The sequence below is a fragment of the Colletes gigas genome, unplaced genomic scaffold (genome assembly GCF_013123115.1).
Source record: "Colletes gigas isolate AHSC1104 unplaced genomic scaffold, ASM1312311v1 Colletes_gigas_Sc00028, whole genome shotgun sequence".
In the NCBI taxonomy this organism is placed as follows: Eukaryota; Metazoa; Arthropoda; class Insecta; order Hymenoptera; family Colletidae; genus Colletes; species Colletes gigas.
Window position 1 is genome coordinate 786,899 of NW_025106657.1, and position 21,620 is coordinate 808,518.

At 36.2% G+C, this 21,620-nt stretch overlaps 1 protein-coding gene and 1 long non-coding RNA gene across 2 annotated transcripts in view; one reads left to right on the top strand and one right to left on the bottom strand.

Moving 5' to 3' along the window:
- LOC122401790 overlaps window positions 1-21,620 on the bottom strand; it is a 379,856-nt gene that overhangs the window by 33,806 nt on the left and 324,430 nt on the right. The window lies entirely within an intron of this gene.
- LOC122401772 lies at window positions 1,021-5,367 on the top strand. The gene is made up of 3 exons (XR_006259454.1): window positions 1,021-1,056; window positions 1,283-1,286; window positions 5,195-5,367. It is a non-coding gene; the product is annotated as an uncharacterized LOC122401772 (long non-coding RNA).

A 21,620-nucleotide genomic window follows, 5' to 3' on the forward strand; every position in this document is an offset into this window, starting at 1 on the left:
TTTATTTTGTGCGTAACAATGAAAATTCGTTTCCGTACGATAAAAAGTTGGAATTTAAAAATCATTAGCTAAATTAGTTTTTACGCAACTACAGCGACTTGTATGTACTTTTGTCTCTTGTCTTTCGAAAAATGTCTGCTATTTGTTAAAAGTTATAGCGACTGTTGGACCAAAACAAAACACTTAAATTAGTTTGTTGCGCGTGTATGAACCAATTTGAATCGCGAAGATGCATGCATGTACTTTTATATAGTGGAACCATTTGGAAAAGTGGGACCAAAAAATTTGGAAAAATAATTTCTGCCATGTACAGCTATAGGCTATGCTACTGTGTATTCAGCGAAGTGTGTGCGTCTTGGCACACTGAGAAACTGGCAACGTCGTAACGTTAATCTACACACGTATCCACGTTTCGCTACGCCCTGATGCTACCAAACTGTCCCAGGTGACACGTCGAAGCTACGACATCGGACCGACCACCATAGATGGATCACTGGAGGAACTTGGCAACCGGGGCTAATTACCAATTCGATCGAGCAAAATCGGATATGCCATTGTTAAGACGGACGTCGTTCTTGCGGGCTGTCGACTGCTCAACTGCAGAATAATGCATTGCCACGTCATGCTGACACGTGTCACCCCTACATGTGCGATAACACTTTTCAATAAAAAAATTAAAAAGTTAATTCTGAAAGTACATTATTCAAAGAAGCCCCTCATCATCGGTTACAATCATTTTTGAGAAAAAATTCGAGTCTATTCTGAAATTTTTCGGCGAAGAAAAAAATTTCAAATCGTTCTAAAAAAAATTTTTTCTGTTGCAAGGGTCAATTAGAATCATTTTTGTTCAATAGACATACCCTCAAAATCCTAACCATTTCCGAGAAAAAGTTCCTTAGCGAAAATACAATTTCAGGCCAGAAATGTGACTAAAATTTCATGTGTATCTTTAAAACGTCATAACTTCTGAACGGGTTGGACGATTTTAATGTTTCAAACAGCAATCAACGCGTATTTTTATGCAAAATATGTAGAAATTCCAAAAATATTCGAAAAGTTACTTCTTAACCCCGTAAAATAAGAAAACCCCTATAAAAATGGTCCAATTTTCAAACATCCATAACTCCTACAATAGTGAATATATTTGGCTGAAACATTTTTCTGCAGTAGAGCCCATAGATATCTACAAAAAAGTGTTAGACAAATTTTCTGTAGAACGTCAAACAAAATTATTAAAAATCAAAAACAAATTTTTAGGAAAAAATCGACACAAAAAATTTAGAATCGTTCTGGAAAAAATATTTTTAGTTGCAGGTGTCAATTACAATCATTTTTTACCAATAGACATATCCCCGAAATTCTACCCACTTTCGAGAAAAAAAATTCGAGTAAGTGTGTTTTTCGACAAAATTAAACAATTTTAAATCGTTCTGAAAAAATTATTTTCTGTTGTAGAGGTCAATTATAGTCATTTTTGGTGAGTACACATACCCCCGAAATCCTACGCACTTTCGAGAAAAAAATTCTTTACCGAAACTATAATGTCTGACCATACATTGACATGTTTCACTGAAATTTGATGCGTATGTTTAAAACATTATAACTTCTGAACAGATTGGAGGATTTTAATGTTTCAAAATGCAAACAATGCATATTAATGGGGCTCTAGAGCCCCTAAAAAATGGACTGAAAAAATACATTGAATGTAAGGTCTACTCATATGCCTCGTCTGGGGTTGTCACTCAGAAAACTGTGAGGTTGTCTATACGTCATTAAATATAGTTTCTCATGCTGAGTGAAAACCACTATCGCGCGCACCTGTTCGCAGATTGTCGAACTTTAGACGTTAATAACGTTTTAACAAAGCTTCAATCAATAAATTGGTATTCCTCATTTTCGTCTTATTTTGGCCTCTAGAATCTCTCATTAAAATTATTCTCAGGAGTGCTCGAACACTCTGTATAATTACATTCTTTGTGTTTCATTTCACATTTATAACTATATTACTGGATATTCGAGATTCCTACGTGGCAATAAACATTTAGTTCTCTTTTGTTTTATTAGATTCTATTTTCTCTTGTGTTTGACAAACTTGCATTTATTTGAATTTCCTACTGCAGTATGGAGGTTCTGGAAATGACGTCTGTCTGAAAGCAGTGTATTCATGTAGAGTACTATCCTTAAATATGTATATTACATAACAGATGTATAAGTTTTGTCATAAAGGTTTCTTTCACGTATTAAATTAGTCTTCGTCCTTTATAATCCTTTCAAAAGTATATCCAATCCTAATAGATTGAAGCTCCAGTTTATATTTACGTTCAACTAGGTTCATTTTCATTACTCGTACCGAAACACCCTGCATATGCACAAAAGAATAAATTCCCAGACTCTTAGAATCCAAACGATTCGCTAAACGGATTCCACATACCGGCCGCAAGGAGATTTAAATCGCCCATACGGTTAGCGAAATGACCCGTCCGTATCAAGCGACCAAACGACGCTCCGACAAACGTAACAAACCGAAAGAGAAAATCCCGTCCAAATGGTGCAAGTCGCGTTCAAGCTCTTTACCGCGGAACACAAAAAGGAAGATAGCTGATCCCGGAGACTTTCGAGGGGTGGTGCCTCCTCCGACGGTCGTAAGATGCGAACGATATCGCGGTATCGTCGAAAACGATCGATGGCCGCTGGCCACTAAACGTCGGCCCCACTCTAAATGGCCCAAGTTATCGATCGCCGACACCGGCGATGAAAATCGCGATACTACGAACGCGGCGACCTCAAGCATCCGCGGATCGCTCGGTCATCGAGCTTTCCCCTTCGTAAGGGAAGGTTAGGTCAACCCCGTAGTGGGTTAGGATAGGTCAACTCAGGTCGATCGGCCGCGTACGGCAGTCTGCGTTTTACGATGGTGGCGCGACAGCGGTTGTCGGACGCGGGACAAGAGGGCGGTTCGAAAGGGGGATGGGACGACGGCGGGGGTGGCTCAGGGCCGGTCGGAACCGCAACCTCACCCTCCGCAATTACAATGCTAATTCCGCGTACACGGCTCTACGGTTAATCGTCGCGCGATTTTCTTTAACCTTAAGCCACCGCCGGCCCACCCACGCGCGATTATCGCGCTCCCGTGGAACGCGTACACGCGACCGCGAATCTCTTAACGTTCCGCGCGACAAATGCCCATAACGAGCGTAAATTTCAACTTCAACATCGTTGATATACGGCCTGCTCGCGGCTACCGTGCTGCGACAGACTTATCACCTCGTGTAAAAATAAGCTGAAAACAGAAAGCGGGGTTGGGGGGAATGGTAATTTGTGACACGCAGGAGTTCTTAACGCTCGAGCGCGTGAATGTTACTCTACTTTTTGAAAATTGCAGATTGTGAAATTCGCGAATTGATTTTTGGTCGTTCTTGGTTCTCGACACGCGACTGTTAATTATTTTAACAGTTTGTTTTGGTTACGAATAATTTGGAATTTTTGTTGTTTAATCGCAACGCGATATTACGGCTAAAGAGTATAATGTCTGCGAAGAAAATAATTGGTGGAACAATGAGAGCAACGTGTAAAAGGCTGCTAATGACAATCCTATTAGAGGGTGTTTCGGCAGAGTAAAATAAGACGGAAGTTAAGGATAACGAAATTGCCTTTGAGGATTTGTTCTACTTTTCAACCTACAAGGAAGGTATTGTAATGAGAATATTATAGTAATAACAGTTTCGCGGAATGGAAATGTTTTTAAACAAATTTCTTGAGACTCGAATCGGGCGTTAAAACAACAAAATATTTTTAATACGTTTATAATGCAAGAATGTTTTTTTCAATTCTGGATGAGTCTATTTAGAGAGATTTATCCTCTTTAATTTAAACAGAACGATAAATTCATTTGCGAATGCTTTTTTCGTACAAATTGATAAAATATGCAAACTCTGAAGGCTTGTATTTTTAAGCAATTACGAAAATAGAAAAATAATGACTTAATCCTCTCGCCCTCAATTTCATATAAATTTCAACACTTGGTGTAGAATAACCAAATATAATACCACCGCTTATAAATGTATTTTATATTTCGTACTATTAATAAATTTGAAACGTACAAAATACACATAAAATTTTAACCTATATGAAAACTGTATCTAATGGTTAATTTTTACTTTTATCTATACGCTTGCCGCGTTTATTTTTGTTACCAACACAACATAATCAATATATTAATTGATAATGAATGAAAAATATTAAAAATAACCCACATAATCTATGTTAATATTTTAAAAATGGCCCTGTTATATATTTCTGTTACTATTAAAAAAGTAAATGTTTGGCAAATTATAAACAGTAATGTATGCATATTCTAATAGCATGAAAATACATTGAAAAATTTGTTTTTGCAATTGAACTAAGACTCAAATTCCGGTTCCCTTTTATAAAAAGTACTTAAATTGTTAAGTAGCGTATTTGCTAATGCTGTGACATCTTCTAATTAATACTTTTCTTTTTACTCTATTTACATTACCAATGTTAGTGTAACATTTATTGTGGACGCTGTCGCTGCAGAAACTTTCTTCGTTTGAAAAACAAAGTAACTCGGAAATGGCTTGCTAAGTAAAAGCAGTTCGATAATAATGGGAACGAAGAAAAGTGCAATGCTAAGGAGTTCGAGTGTTAACAGTCACATATTTCTTAATCTAAGACAGTGCACGAGTAAAAGGTTACATCGAAATATTCCATAAAAATGTTATAATTACGTACACTGCAGTTGCATGTACAAACTAATATAAATTACGGAGCTATTGAAAAATTTTATGAAATTCTGCCTCGTTCGTCGCTTTGTACGATGAAGGAAGTATACAAGTTACAGAGTTTAATTAATACGCTATGAAACACGGTGAATATAATTTAAATCTTCAGTTTATCTGCAAACTCGTGGCAATATTATTTAATTACAACCAGAATTAATTTCTCGCGGTTAATTATTGTTTTATACCTGTTGTAATGTAAACCCATTCATATAGAAATGTAATTAATAAATTGAAAGAATTGTAAGATTCTGTTCATAGTTGAGACCACGAGAAAAAATATTTAAAGTTTTGAATACAGCGTTCACTAATCAATATAGTTAACTAAACTTAACTCTCACAATTCATTACTGAGTTAATAATTACATAGTAATAGAGAAAAACCCCCGTAAAAGTGGTCCAATTTTTGAACGACCATAACTCTTAGAATAGTGAATGTATCTCATTCAAATTTAGTAGTGAAATAAAGCTCATGAATACCTATAACAAAGTATTACACAACATTTCCGTACTGTGTCAAACAAATATATTAAAAATCAAAAACGAATTTTTAAGAAAAATTGACAGGGAGTAGGCGGAGAAATTTTTTGACGAAATTAAAAAATTTCGAATCATTTAGAAAAAATTATTTCTGTTTGCAGGGGTCAATTATAATCATTTTTGGTGAATACACATACCCCCGAATTCCTACCCACTTTCGAGAAAAAAATTCGAGTAGATATGAAATTTTTCGACAAAATTAAAAAATTTCAAATCATTCCAAAAAAAATTATATTTAATTGCAGGAGTCAATATCAATTATTTTTGGTCAATAGACATACCCCCGAAATCCTACCCACTTTCGAGAGAAAAATTCGAGTAGCTGTGAAATTTTTCGACAAAATTAAAAAATTTTAAATCGTCCTAAAAAAATTATTTTTATTTGCAGGCGTAAATTACAATTATTTTTGGTCAATAGACATACCCCTGAAATCCTACCCACTTTCGAGAAAAAAATTCAGTAGCTACTGAAATTTTTCGATAAAATTAAAATATTTCAAATCGTTCTAAAACAATTATTTTTAGTTGCAGGAGTCAATTACAATTATTTTTGGTCAATGGACATACCCCCGAAATCCTACCCACTTTCGAGAAAAAAAGTCTTTACTGAAAATATAATGTTTGATCATGAATACCTGAATTCCCTGAAATTTCATGGGTATGTTTAAAACATCATAACTCCTGAACAGATTGGTGGATTTTAATGTTTCAAAATGCAAATGACGCGTGTTTTGATGAAGAATATATATAAATTCTAAGAATATTCGAAAAGTTGTTCCTTAACTCCGTAAAGTGAGAGTAAAGTTGAGTTTACTCTCTTAAAAGTAATTACATACAAGAATCCTATACTCATAGTTTCACACGTATATCACGTTTTTTATTATATTTGTTTTATTACTTATTTATCAACTACAAATACCTATGTTTATATTCTCGTATACTGTAACCCGAAATAAAAAAAGTGACTTTCTTCTATGCTTTCTAAAAGAAATTTTTTCAAATTTTAAACGTTCAATTCCTCTATCACGACCAACAAATTAAGAAAGTAATTAATCACTAAGTAATTACGGATTCATAATTTACGCTAAATACTGGAGCATTGTTGGAAACAACAGGCGTACCTCTTGATTTTCTTTTATGCGATCGAAGTCAGGAAGCTCGAATCGTTTGCCGTAGACTAGGCACTTCTCGTTACGAGCTGTTGGTAACAAAGCAACACGACGTTACGTAACATCGTGTCAAAGCCATTATTCAATGTCCCGCGGATGCCCTTATATTGTATTCCTTTCTAAGGGCGAACAATGTATCGCGTTGCATAACGGGATAATGCACGCATTACGTCAACGGCCCGATCGATACCTTTCGAATGGAGAACACGAAAAGTATTAAAGTGTCAATGCACGACGGACGCAACGTGGCTCGCGTCATACCAGAGACACGAAACGCCTAATTAATTAGTCCGGCTAGGCGTAACCCATCCAGCGATTATGTAACAGCTGACAGCCAACGGGATACTGTAATTACACCGGTACGGAATATTCAATTGGATACCTAACTCGCTAATAATCGACACGACGGTATTAACGGAGCATGGAATATTGATGGCGTACTAATTTCCTGCGACGACGACGATCCCGGATGATCTTTCAGACGTACCGTGGAAAATTAATACCCGAAACGTCGATTCTGCTGTTCTTACTTATTCAAAAGGTTTCGATCGAAGCTTACAATTAATCGGATTTCTCGTCCCCCCTCGAGAAGACATTAAAAATAAAGAGAATCTTGGCCACTTTGATCCTTTTTGCGGGGTTTGGTAACAAATAATGCTTCGAGCAAACGACAGCTCGATGCTTATTTGGAGGCAATCTTCTCTCGTGGAATTAATACTTCTGATTTCTATAGTCCAATAATGGGGTGGTTATATTGAGCAATTAAACATTTATTTGCTAATTACTAGCAAACTATTGAAAATTCATATGTATTGGAATAAATTATTTGAATTTTGGTAGATCGATTGCTGTACAAAATGGTCTGCATGTATCTGCAGAATGTTCCACGCAACTGGGGCCAGTCATAGCCTTTAACGGCGGAAGATAGACAAATATTTTTTTTAATGGAAATCTATATTTTTTTATATGTTTATAGATGCACTTTTTTAAACTGTAAAATAAAATAAGATTCTTGGGTGGAAAGGTGGTTAGTTTGAAAGATATTTTATGCACAAAATTCATACTAAATATGAACAAAAAAGGAATAGTCAATCCAGTTACTTACAATTAAATGTAATAAAATGATGATAAATCAAAATTGAAATATCTTCTAAAATAATAGATTTTTGATCTGAGAAAGAATAGTTATAACTTGTACTTGTTTCTCTGTTATAATTAGCTTATTTTTGTAGGATTTGCTCGGAATTGCTATCTTTAAACCAAATGTAAGTTTTCTCGTATCAAAACAGTCATTTTTTATGATTATTCCCATCCAACTGAAGAATGGAATATTCTTTAATTAAGGTAAAAAGCAACTATTCAATATAACTTTATGGTCTGAAGTCTTTGACTATAAAAACAAACAGCTATATATTATAGCAGTATAAAAATTACTATAAACGAAGAAGTAGGTTTCTGAATCAATAATAAATAGATAATTAATATCATTTTCATTAAAAGTTATAGTATTTATAAATTAACTATATACTTATTATAATTGAATTTATGGAACATTTATTATTGATTCATAAATTAAACAGATTGTGTAATAAATTGTAATAAACTTGAATGAAAATAAATAGAAATAAATGAATTTTAAATTTTTAAATATTTTGCAAAAACTTACTGTAACTTTTAATGAAAATTTCATTAATTACTATACATTTGAATAAAAGTAAATATATTAAATCAACTAAGGATACAATTAATTTATAGAATACTTATGGTGCATTCAAAAATAATGTGAACATTATAAATTTGAATAGAATTCTAATCTCTGAAACATATGTTATGGTACACCTCGTAAAGGGGATATTTCAGGATTGTTGGTCACTCTCTGACAAAGTCTCGAAACTAATATCGTCTTCTTGAACTTAGGGTTGTTACACAGGAGATCAACAACATAGAATTAATATACGAGAGCTAAAGGGCTTACGCTTGATACGCAAGAGATCAGGACTTCAAAGCTGTTATTAACATTCCAAATCCCGATAGTTGACATTATATTGTCTCGTATAGAAGGCGTTTCACACAACTGGAGCCAGTCATAGCTCTAAAACGGTAGAAGATAAAACAAAATTTCATTAGGCAAACTTAAATGGTACCAAGTATTGCATGATTTGATAAATGTGTCTATTCCGAAAGTGGAGGCATTTGGATGATTTTAAGGTCACCTCTATTCTTTTAAATGTAACTTTACATTTTTATATGTACCAATGAATGAATATTGAATATCCTTATTTTCTCTAAAAAAACAGTATCTTGACATTTAGCAAATTTTATGAGGCATTTGTATACCAGGTTGTTAATATAACTAACGATCTTAACGTAACATCAGAGTGTTATGAATGGACTGCGGATGTTTATGCATTTATGGGAAATTTTAATTCTTAAAGAACTACAGAATTTACTTAATAAGTAAAATTATAAGAAATATAAAACTTTATACAGCTCTCATTTCATTCATTCTATTAATAAAAATATGAATTTGTATAAAGACCCGTAGTCTAGTTATGAGGTCGACACTTCCTAGACTTGCCAACAGAGGGATACGCTCTCTCACAGGTACTCAACCGACCACCTATCCCTAAATATAAACGCCTGTCTTACTGATGAATCCACTGACAGATCCAGTAATCATTCTTGCAGAATTTCAATGACCACAATGTCTACGTTATAGATTAATACGACTCCCGCTCTAGGTCACACTATTGTGTAGTGTTTACTATTGATTATCACGACTCTATAGTTGCCAATAAGTCGCAAGATCATAACATCTCTATCGATTGAAACAATAAAAGTCGCTATCAAATCACAGAAACTGTTCGATCGATCAATATAGTTCAAACATTGAAAGTATCCAGACTTATCAACGTACACTAGCCTTGGAATGGATATCGTTTCTTCCATAAATTCTAGATTGATAGCATCGATTACATGAGACCTGAATCAGGTGATATTGTTTCCAAGATCTCTGGGGTTGATCTACGTGTCACGATTCCATTACAGTAATGTCGTGTCTCCTGACACCCTGGGTTGATGGTATCGCACTTGAAGACACCGGGTCGTCGGTATCGGCTTGCATGACCCCGTGGTCATACTTCCGGGCTTCCGGTAGCCAGCAGGTGGTCAATGTTCTAATCTCTCGATGACCATCGATTGCTTCTGTCCCGACCCGAAATTGTTCGTTATCGATGGAAGGATGGAATCTCCTATTGCATCTGCCAGACTTGTTTCGAGAAATATCGTCACGTAAATTCGACTCTTTGTTCGGTAAGAAGCCACCTGTTCATTGGAATACGTCGAACAGATAACCATCTTAAGAACGAGGCCTCGATGAAGTTCGTTTGAAACATCCAGATGGAATGTATCTTCCGATTCGCGGCACAGGCAACTACGAAATTGAGTTTCTGGAGTTCCAGCATCCCGACGATCTCCCTTCCGCGCTCCAATTCCCTTCACGCGCCTATAAAGGGTTGCTCATACAAGAGAGGATCGGTGCAAGGGAGTGGCAAGGGAGAGGGTCGGTGCTTGGCCACTTACGAAATACCGTCAGGAGGCAGACAGCTACCACTAATCAGACTGTTTCCACTTAATTTGCCAGGGTAATTAACCGTCTCATTCACCTCTGTCGACCCTAAAGCCATTCCTGAACCTGAACCCAGGTACTCTATTATGCACGGAACCTATTGTGTCCGAGGATGCCTCTGAGAAAGCGCTCTACGGAAACGTACGATTTCCTTCGCAACCGTCTCCCTTGTTTCGAGGTGCTCAGAAGTCATCATCGATTTGAACTGTGTGCGTTTGAACCCTTTCATGTTGTCGAACCACCCTTCGAGCATGGTGTAGCGAGAAATGTCTATTGAGATATGTGCGACCGTCCCGTAAACGTGTACACATTCACGCGCGCATGTTTGTTTTGTGATTACTAGGCTGCGCATGTTTATACAAATGCATATGTTTCTAGGAAATATAGATAAAAAAGGGAAACCTATTTTATTTTGCATATTTTGCCTATGGCATATGTTAATAATTTTCATTGTGACGCGAAATAACACGAATGCTACAATATTCAAATTTATAGATCACATTACTATGCATTCAATTTTATATAGTTTTTATTTTTTGAAATTATTATGCACTTTAATGTAATGGCTAAAGAATGAATTATCTGTCCATTTTTGCAGCTCATTAAAATTTTTACTATCTGCGAATGCGTTAAAAAATTCCAATAGGATAGAAGACCTGTATTGATAATTCTAAAAATATGTATGTCTAGTGTGTTAAATGCAATAAATTGACTTTAAGCGATAAACGTCATCAATAAACTCTTAACAATGTTGAAAAAATACTCGTAGCATATTGTAATTTAAATTATAATTGACTGTTATTATGTTTAAGTAATAAAATTATTTGAACGTATTTTGAATATATTCTGCATATTCCCGTACATTTTGGCATATTATTGATATGTGCATATTTGACATGTGTCACTTAATATTCTGACGTATTTTATTGGCATAAACACGCGCAGTGTAGTGATTACAGTGCTCGTTGATCTTATTTTGGGATCAATGAAGATTATATACATGCAGGTATCTAAGTATCCTACACATAGTATTATATTGGATTACATATGTATATTACATATATGTACGTAGAGTATACAATGCATTGTACTAACAGTGGTTATCCATCTCGTTTGGTTTATACACAAAATTATGATGATCGTGTTCATTGAAATTGTCTACACGTGAACTACAAGTACGTTGTATTATTGAAACACAAAATGGACTTGAAATCTTCTACAGTTTCTGTGTAAAATGAAATGAAAAAAAAAACTCTAGAATTATGTTTCATAACATTTTGCTATGTCATCAATTTGAATGTATTCGACAAAAATACTCTCTTATCGAACATTAAGTGCCTCATCCGGTGTATCGTGAATTTCTGTGCATGCAATAATGCCTCGCTTCTTGCATCAATCTTCGTCACACACTTGCAACAGTCACTCCCACCGTCCCTAACGTTTCTTCGGCTCGAGCGACCATCGACTCGAGTGACAGCTGTGTAATTAAATACCCATTTCGAAGGCACGTTTAAGTTTGACCAGAACAAAGTATCGTGTACACCCCTTCGATTGAAATCTAGGCAGCCAGATTTAAATGCAAAAAGAGAGGCAATACTGTATTCGTTCTAACTTCTTCGATCATTAGTATACATTGAAAAGTGTCGAACGTAAAACTATCGATAATTATCTTTATCTACTTCCAAAACTAAAAAGAAATGAAGACGTTTAATGAAAAGAATTGAAAGGGAACACTATTTTTAACGAATTAACGAAATTTTTTAAAAACATCAAACCAAATAGAAATAGCTGCCAAGGCATTCTAGTTTTAAAAAAACCCATGTTGCTTTCTATTTTCGATATCAAAGTTTCGACAATATAATCGATGGAAACTTCTGAACATTGAACGAATACAATTTGACGTTTCATAATGTCGAACCAGTATTACAGGAATATATTCGATACGGTAAATTGGAGACTTGATGCATCGTAGCAGCGGATTCCTGCCTTCGAAACTCATCCATTTGCCACGAGTGGTTCGGCCCGGCTGTGTGTTTGCGACAGACGTTCCGTGAAATTTTAACGAAGTCCAACTTGTAATTTTTGCATCCACCGTACAGAGCACGACGGTACCCGAGGGTTTATCCGCCAATCTCTGTCCCTGTTTCACGATTATTTTTCCACCGGCGAGACGTCGACGATTTAATAATCGATTTCGGGCATTTCATCTTCGCGCGGAAACGTCTGTTTTCGGAGACGCGCGCCGCGAACGGAATATTTCCTGTTACACAACACCGGCGGTATTTCGATTCACACTTCATGTAACCGCGTACCATCCATTTCCGTTATCCGGCTTCGCTTACAATCGATTCCATTTTCGATGGAATGATTTTTTTCTTCTTTTTTTTTTTAACATTCGCGAAGCACACGTTGTAATAGATTGTTCGCGATTTAATTTGATAACCTACGTATCGCGACGTCGTTCATCGATCGGATGGTGTTTATTTCGCGGGAGAATGCTTTCCGGCCTTCGTTTCGTTTTTAGGATGAAAGAATACGGCGGCTGCTTGACGGTAGGATTTAAATGTGGCAGAGGATACGGCACGGGAAATAAAAGTTAATTAAACTGTCACTCTTTGAGTATTAGACTGTACGGTACACGTTTAGAGACGATGTTGTACGCCGGGTAGAAGAATGTTAATGAGCTTTCTCACGGTTACCATTAAAACGTCCGTATTTTATAATCCTCGGCCATCGCGGCGTATCTGCAGAACGAACGTGGGGTTATTGCCCTTTTCGTGGCTCTGTTTGACAAGGCAAAAGCATCGCGAATGTTTAAATAGCTTTGCGTGCTCGAAATCTGTGTCAAATCGTACGACTACCGGCTTTGGCTCGAAATTACGAACATAGTTAAGAAGAGTTTTGGGCGTGTTCGAAAATAATGCATTTATTGGAACGGCAGCGGCGCGAAGTTCAACGTCACGTTTGTGGGGCGAAAAATTTTTTCCAACATTCGGTCGCGAAAAATGCACACGCGTGCTTTTACTTCGCAAAACGAGGTGCTCGCGAAACTGTAACAAAATTACTTCTTTGCAACCGTGGTACCCGTGTGTTGGGAATTTTCACTGTAATTTCCCAATTCGTAGATTATACACTACCTCTGTGTTTCGTTGCAAAAACGCGCGACAACAATTTTGTGAGCTCTCGGAACAACCGGGATCAGAAAATACGGGCGTGTATTAAATCCAAAATTTCGCGATACAACCAAGAACATGACGATTTCACCGTGTAAAAGTGGATTGAAAATGTGGAATAAAATTTTTACCTACGAGATTTTTTATAATTCCATTCTATCTTTGCTTGTGAACTGGTCGGTCGTTCGGTCCAAGAATTTGGTACAGTAGAAACTTTTCTATTTTATCCTTTGAATAAACAAAATAGAAGAAACAATACATAGAAAGGAAAAATTATTAGGAAAATACTGCATGAAAATTTACCATCGAATGAAAGATAATTGTTTCTTCGTGTAGTTTAGTTTTTGTTTTTAGCAAATAATACTATACTAAAAATGATTACCACGTTTCTACTTTTACCGAGGTTTGTCAACATTGATCAGAGTATGGTCTTTTAGGTAAGATGCAAGTAGAAATATCAGGTAATGGTCAGACGCGTTAGCCAAGTCTCTCGAAAATTTCTAAAATGAATTTTCTTGGAAACGTAACCTTGCACAAAACAAGATTTCTTTACATAAATAATCATTTTTTCTTGCTTAGTTTGCGTGTAAGAATGGAAAAAGACAATAAAGGTACGTAGAAAGTATAGTTCGCAGAGGTTGTACAAAATAGGAAATCTCATTATAAAAACTTGTATAATCCCTTCAGAGAACAATATTCTCAAAATTCAGACCCGAATTAAATTTTTAATTTCACTCGTCGGACTAAAACTAATTCCTCTGGTAAATACGATGTTTTGGAAATTTTCAACAAAACCTGGAACCACTTCTAAGTATTATGAATTTTCAAAACTAATATTTGCTTCACGTTTTCGTCACCATCTGAAGAGAAATCTTTCAAAACTAGGGGTAACTCTTAAGTAATACTTGCCAATATGTTACTTAATCGTTATCGTATGAAAAGAGCCGCTAAAATTGTGTACAAATATTCATAATTAAATATCATAGCAAAAGAGTTGAAAGATTAACAGATATCACGAGTCGTTGTCAATTTGCATTTTGTAACCTACATAAATCACTTGTTCTTCTAAATATTTAAGTAATGTTGGTAATATCAAGCAATAAAGGGGTTATATATTTTTAATTTGCTTAATTTAATTCTCATTTTTATGGTCTAGTAATAATCGTAAAAAGTCTGTAGTTTCCAATTGATATTATTCCCTAATACATCGTACTTAATCTAATATCATTTACGACTCAATTTTTTGTTTCAATTATCATTTAATGTTTAGTTGCATTTACCGAGGATCGTGTGACGTGAAGATACAATCTTTATTGTTAAATGGTAATTAACCGTACGTTTCTGTTGCGCGATATAATTCGCCTCTGAAATGGTTGACGCGGACAAACAGTAGCAGCAATTATACCACGCAAAACAGATTCGTATGGCGGAACACAGCATCCATTGCTTCCAGAGATACCCTCGAGCGTGCAAGACTGACAAGGAAGCTCCTTAAAGCTTGACCTTTCCAGCGTCAAAAAGGGGTGTATGCTTCCTATCGCGTCCACGAATATTGCGCGAGCTGCCAGACAAGGATAAGCCTGATGCGTAACAGGGCGGTTAAGTATCCATTATCCGTTCTGCCGGGTCGCGACCATGGACAAAAAGCATGCACCTCTCTGCTAATGGTTGGTTTGGCCCACGTTGTTCCGCGGTCGAACAAAAGTACCTCAAATGTAACGTTCGCGTTTCCGTGTGCCTCTTCGCTTCTTCGTCGCGGTGTCTCTATATTTTCGTCATTCCCTATCCCACTCCTTTTTAAGCTTTCCTCGAAGCATTACTTGATCCTCTTAAAGTCAGTTCTATTCATACCACGCTGTATGAAATTGCTAGTGGGAAGTTCTCATGTTCGTAGTAAAGTTCAAAGAGACTCAACCAGGCTCGTGCAGTTCTTATATCAATTTACTTTGAGGATATTTACGACGGAATCACTCTTAGTGTCCATATTAACAATTACAAATTTAACACTAGGTTTACGAAACGCGTAATAGAACTCATAAATATTACGTTGAATTTAATTGATGAAACGATAGGAATATATACCCTAATTAAAAGAAAAACTCCGTTTCGATTTAACTATCGACACAGCGATATACAATAAAAATTTTATTTTCTCGGTAAGTATTTATGTGATAAATATGTAAAAACTGTGTAATCGTCTTTTCGGTCTTTTCAGTGTGTTATAAAATTTGTGTACGTTTACCCAATACATACACGGATAATAAAATATAGTATGCGGTATAGAAGATGTTTTATGTGTCTGAAACGAAAGAAACCACGGTTCAAGAGACACATAATATTTGTCCTATCCAATGCAGATAAGCTTGGTCCTGAGGAAACGAATATCGACAATATTCGATTCTCGATACGCGATATCGACCTTTTCGATGCCCGTGTGACCTAATATTGATAAGCAGGGACACAATGAACACAATGACATCGACCAATTCCGGACATCGCGAAAGACGTATGTACGTATCGAAGAATATGGGACTCGTGACACTTGATAACGGTGACCTCGCGTACGTACAACTCAATAATATCGTATATCGTTTCTGTAATTCTGTGTAATCGAGTGATTATCTGTTGAAAAGAGTAAAATAATGGGACTTCCAAAATAATAAAATTAAATTGTTTCCACCTGTGGAAAGTACAAACATTTCTAAAGAAAACTGTATCCCATTTTGGGTGATCTATCAACACAAATGACATCGAACTTATGAGATATAATATTAACCCTAATCTTATTGGAACTGAACTTTGGAACATAGATCAAGTTGAAGTAACTGCAGGGTTTGTAAATAAAATTTTAATAACGTTGATGTTTTAGGTACTTCATTTATTTAGTGTCATTGATAACCAGAACTATCATATCTAGGTCTATGGGTTCAATGTTTGTTGTATAAGTCCATGATTCCAGCATCGTCAGACTGCGGATGTTTATTGGAAAAACTACAGAATGCACCTAATATGCAAAAATATAAGAAATACGTAAGATACGAATTATTGTATTTAGGGATTGAGACAACTCTAAAAAGGTCCTAATTTGCATAAAATCCTCAGTCTAATAATAACATACGAATCCTGTATTTTTGTATACACTTATGTTATATTCTACGAGTACGTGGCGATACTTCTCGCACACGCCAGCAGAGGACTACGCTCTTGTCTTTCTCACAAGTACTCGTACCTATTCCGTAGCGCGAACTAATCCCCACGATTTTTCAGCCCCTCTCAATAGACTGACAACAAAATGTTTCCTATCGAAGTTAATCAATATTTAACCGAAAAAAGTTAAAAATAGTTACATTTAAAAATATAACAGTGACCTTACTTTTTTTAACGAAAATCAATTTCTTTTTAAATTTAAGCATCTGCAATTTCTTGTCGATTAAATACCGATTAACTTCGATAAGAAACATTTTTGTTTGGACTGAAAAATCATGGGGGTTAGTTCGTGTCCCACCCTGTATATTTTCCTCGACCGACCATCTAACATCTCGGCGTCTTCCTTCCCCTTTCCTTTCCATTCTCCCTGCTATTTCAGTCACTTCTTTCTCCATGAATGGAACCATATAAATTTCAGATTCGTCACTCCGCGAAATTCAGATTGACGCTTGTCCAAAGCCTCTGAAACAGTCCACCAACTGCAAACCTGAATTCTCACGCGTATCACGACATTGGAACGAAACCCGTGTCATGATCGCGACTGTGTACCGCGACAGAATATTCTAGTTTTCCAACCAGATCCCTCTAAGCTAACAGTTAAAACAGTTCGCCAATTATTCGTGCCATTTCCCAATCCCGCGAATCCTGAATTCTTCGATTACCATTACCATCCAAAGGGAAGAACCATTACGAGTGTTTTAATTTATTCGTTCCATTTCTCTGTTGTTTCAGACGGTACTGATCTCAAGAATTTCGAACGTTCGATAATTATTCCTCGACTTAAGTCGATTAAAGGATCAGGGGCGCGCTTTTAAACCAGTTATCGGGAAGTACTTCTCGCGGTTCGGTGCATCGCTATTGGAAATCATAGCGATAGTTATACAAGCAGCTCCGTTGCATTAGCCGCGACGACCCTCGATTGGAATGCAACGCAGCCACCAGTGGACCTCCAGGAATACGAAGACGGTGGAAAACAATGATTCAAGCCGGTGGCGCGGGAGAGAAGGACGGAAATGGAGAAACAAAGGCATCGGGAGCAGAGGTGTACGCATTGGTGCAGGGAAGTCACGTACTTTATAAAACGTAGCAGCTACCCAGACGTTGGTAGTAGTGACGAACACCGAGGACGGAGGAAACTACGAAGAAGGAATGTGCATGGGCTGAGGGGGTGAGGGGGAGGGGGGACAAAAACGATCGTATTTGCCAGAGGAAAGAGAAGAGCAGCTCTGCCGGAACATATGGTTTCCGTTGCAATATGGCGGAAAGAGGTACTTTTACTCGATAAATGCCACGAAAATGAGCTTTTTTCAGATATACCCACCCACGCTCTTCCATTCTTCAATCTATCCTCGCTCTTTTGTCTCAGCTCGCACAAACCACGTGATTTTTCGGTTCCACCCACCATTCCTGTAACAAACGACCTCTCCGATGAGGTCTCACATTTTTGGGTTTTGCCCACTTTCAACTACTTTTTATCCTCTCTTTTCACGTTCCGTTTCTTCCTTCGCGAGAACGATTTGTATCTATTTACCGTTTAAACTGATTTACTGCTCAGAATGGAGCCAACGCTTACGATTGCCTAGGATGTAAGATTTCGAATACGAAGTATAATATGAAACGTAGAATATAGAATACACAAAATAGAGGACAACGATTCACGAGGTATCAAATTAACTGATTTTAATATATTAAACAACTGATCGTTGGACGTATTGATTGAAACAAAAACAGATAATCGAATCTTTAACATAACAATATACGACAAATTCTATTTCTATTATTACTCGATGAAACGATAAGTAATGAAGTATGTGCCTTACTATCCAATTTATTCTACAAATATTTATGCAAATAATTTCGATTTTATGCAATTTTTCAAGACTATATTACACAAGTTACTTTAATCTAATATCAATACATTCCCGTTTCTTATTCAATCGTTTGCGTTATTGTAAATGACCAGAAATTTTGTTCGTACCATTACTTCCAATCACGTGCTCGTAACATTTGTGGTATCACCGGAATTTTTACCCATTGAACAAATTTCTCTCAATTTGAACAAATAAAACTGGATTTTCTCTATCGCGTAGCAATGCGTTTCCTTCGTTAATGCGTACAATCATATTTAAGAGATTATACCCATCTCTGGAAATTACTACTGGTCTTAAATGGTTTTAAATGTCTCAAAATGTCGTTTTTGGACTAGTTCTTCGACTCGTCGATTTAACTATTTCTGAAGTGTCTTACGTCCAAGAGTTTTATTTTCAAAATGTCTCAAATAAAATTAAACGATGAATGAAAAATTTACATGAATTAAATGGGCTTAATATCGTGCACGTGTACTGAATATGGTGCAACGAGGAAAAGCTATAATTTCATGTTATACATCATCGAAGCTCTAATAAAATAAAAAATTATACTATATTAGCAGTATTAAGTATAATGACAAGTTTTATATTACATTTGACGTTCGTTGAAGTTACGATGGTTTGAAAGTAAGCTGCCTAATTATTCGGTAACTTAGTCTTGCATGATATCATGTCCATTCCATCCATCTTAATAAACCCATCGCCATGTTAGCAATTCCGATCTCTTAGAAGAAGACACTAAACGATTATTTTGCGGCTAAAGTCGAAGCCCTTTAGTAGCTACACCTCATGAATGTTGCATTAAAGTCAGAACAGGTCGTTCTTACGTAAAATTCGAAACATTTGCTTCGTTTAGCCCAGTTTAAAGTACATTATTTTGACAATTTTAAAATTTCCAAGACACCGTGTACACAGGGTGTTCGGCCATCCCGGGGAAAAATTTTAACGATAGATTCTAGAGGCCAAAATAAGACAAAAATCAAGGATACTAATTTGTCAATTGAAGCTTCGTTAAAAAGTTATAGAAACATTTCCGGCCACACGATATAATTTCAGTAAAGAATTTTTTTCTCGAAAGTGCGTAGGAATTCGAGGGTATGTCTACTGACCAAACATGATTGTAATTGACCCCTGCAAGTAAAAATAATTTTTCCAGAAGGATTTGAAACTTGCTCTATTTATTCTGAGATACCCTGTGATCTCCCTGGCCTTAGAATTCAATCGAGACCACCAAATTTCATGTGGAAATATTTCAGCGAGAATTTACTCTCAGCATTGATCGGAGTCAAAGGAGCTGGTCAAAGAAGGCAGTGATTGGGATACAACTAGCGATCTGACTAATACAATATCTTTTGATGATATTCGGCCAATTCGATACCGAATTAATCAGTGGGAAATATCGAACTATTAAAACCTAAGGTAGTTGAAATCAACGTTTAATACAGATAACCTTGAAACGAGTACTAATCGATACCAACACCGTTTGATACCGAGTAGGTAGGTGTCGATACCTTAATCATGTGATTGATACCGAACGAAGAAGCATCGATACCTTGGAGATCGGACCAATAACAAGCGATACTGAGCAGGTATCGATACCACAATGATCAACAGAGATCCAGACAATACTTTTTCGATCCCGCATTTCGCGAATTTAATAATAGCCACTACCGTTCTGTTCATTATAATATTAAAAATGAAAATTATTCTATTGCGACGTTAAAATTATTGTTACACTTATAAAAGCTTTAAATTCTGGTAGAATATTATTTAGATGAATTTAGTCAAATATTGAATAAGAGATTATTTCAAACGATTTTATTATTTCTAAAAATATAACTTACTACACTGCACCTTCAGAAGCTCTGAAATAAAGACACGAATTGCGTCAAGCGCAGAAAATTGTGTCCCATGTACAAGCCTCGCACAGTTTCCTCCATTAGTCGTCAATCCTACGTCACATGAATCACGCTACGATGTGCTATACGCACTTGTTTTACGACCATTAAAAAAATCTGCGCTGCGTTATTCCGAGTTTCATGTGTGTTTAATACAACGATGACAATTAGGTACCACGCGAAAGATTTTCAACTATACTATCTACGATATATCAAGGAAGAAGAATTTCTTTTCAAACTGAAGAAAACAGCTGTCGCAGTTAATACAAAAATACAACAAATCTTGGATAGTTACGAGAAACACGAGATCAAAGACTCGCAATTATAAAAACAAGGTTAATTTACAGTTCCCAGTAAGACGCAAGACGTGCTACGGTGTTTGGGGTTTGTATATCGCCGAACGTAGAAAAGGACAAAGAATGAAAGATAAATAAGAATAATACAATGTGAAACTTATTTATTTTTTATTTTTTGTTAATGGGACCTTTACTAATATATCTGTGATGTTTTTCTGATTAAAATAAGACCAAATACGATATAACTTGATTCATATTTGCGTATTAAATCGTTTTTAACACGATCTTGCAGGTTAAAAATAAATTGTATCGTGTTTGGTCTTACTTTAATCAACATAACTCTCACAAATACAGTGGTAAAAGTTTCATTAAAAATAAAGAATAATAAAGAAGTTTCATCTTTGCATTATGTACTATGTATGTATTATCTCACCGATATTCGGGTCCAGATCAGGTTACACTCGACGTTGATGCCCTTGTCAACCATTGCTGTAATTCGTCTTGAAACTTTCTTCCTTGTCAATTCATTTGTAAGCACAATAAACAACAAATAAAGTAAACCACAATGCACGGAGAAGACTAGGAATATTAACCAACTGAACACAATAAAATCAGTTCACTAGCGTTACTTATTTCTACCGAAAAACACGTGTAAACATTCGCGGTTAGAGCGAGACTGGCAAAATGGCCGTGAACATGGCCACCACGCGGCATCGATCCGCAGGCCCACGATCGGTGCGCGCGCATGTCAATCATGTGCAGATGCCCAATTTTAGCGACGCGACGTTCAACTCACCAATGAGCGCGCAAAGTGAGGCAGAGACGTATTATCTTAATTATTTCTCAAACAATAGGCGATATTCGTTCCATAGTCGTCAAACTTTTGAGACAGAACCATTCAAACCCACGTATAGGTCAACGAACACGTCAAGTATGAAATATCTATGGCGATACTTCCCACACTGGTTAGCAGAGGGACACACTTTCTCACAACCACTCAATCGACCACCTATTCCTATACATACAGTTAAGGACAAAAGTA